This window comes from Zootoca vivipara, chromosome 16, assembly GCF_965207765.1.
Source record: "Zootoca vivipara chromosome 16, rZooViv2.hap1.1, whole genome shotgun sequence".
In the NCBI taxonomy this organism is placed as follows: domain Eukaryota; kingdom Metazoa; phylum Chordata; class Lepidosauria; order Squamata; family Lacertidae; genus Zootoca; species Zootoca vivipara.
This window is the reverse complement of record NC_142599.1, coordinates 22,912,452-22,913,492: the sequence shown is the minus strand read 5'-3', so window position 1 is coordinate 22,913,492 and position 1,041 is coordinate 22,912,452.

Genomic DNA, 1,041 nt, shown 5'->3' with positions numbered 1-1,041 from the left:
GGTTTATCTGTGGGGAGGCAGTTGCCCCCATGTCCACAAACCCCATTTTCTCTTCTATCTCAGGTTCTACAAAGGCTAGAAAGTTACTCATATTATATATATATATATATATATATATATATATATATATATATATATATATATATATATATATATATATATATATATATATGTTACTCTTTTTAAAAAGAAAATAGCAGCGGCAGCAACAATAATAGAAATCTGGGGGTTATAGCTCATAACCCAATTTTTGTTTCCCATCTCAGGTTCTAAAAATAAAAGAAACTTACTACAAGTAGGAAATCTGGTGTTATGAACCATAGGTAAAGGTAAAGGGACCCTTGACCATTAGGTTCAGTCGTGACCGACTCTGGGGTTGCGCGCTCATCTCGCATTATTGGCCGAGGGAGCCGGCGTATAGCTTCCAGGTCATGTGACCAGCATGACAAAGCCGCTTCTGGCAAACCAGAGCAGCACATGGAAACGCCGTTTACCTTCCCGCTTTAGCGGTTCCTATTTATCTACTTGCATTTTTTGACGTGCTTTCGAACTGCTAGGTTGGCAGGAGCTGGGACCAAGCAACGGAGCTCACCCCATCACAGGGATTCGAACCGCCGATCTTCTGATCAGCAAGCCCTAGGCTCAGTGGTTTAACCACAGCGCCACCTGGGTCCCTATAACGACCCCAAATTCTTCCTCTCTCTGAAAGTTCTGCAAGTGCTAGAAGCTCATCCTTCCTTTAACTGGCAGACAGGTGGACAAAAATGCAACCCCCCCCCGCTGTTCCCTAATTAGTTTCTTCCTTCCCACTGGGAGATGAGAGGAATAACCAAAAAAAAAAAAGAGCGAGCAGTGGCCGGTGCGCCTCCGTGCGAGGAAAGCAATTCGCAGATGCTCCCTGGGCGTCCCTTTTTTTTCCTTCTCTCTCTTGCCCGCCTCATTCCTGGCTCCCCCCCCCTTTCTCAGCGCTGGCGTCATTCTCCCGCCTCTTCTTGCCGCGCCCGCCCGCCTCTTTTTTCGGACCACCCTTTTCTGCGCCGC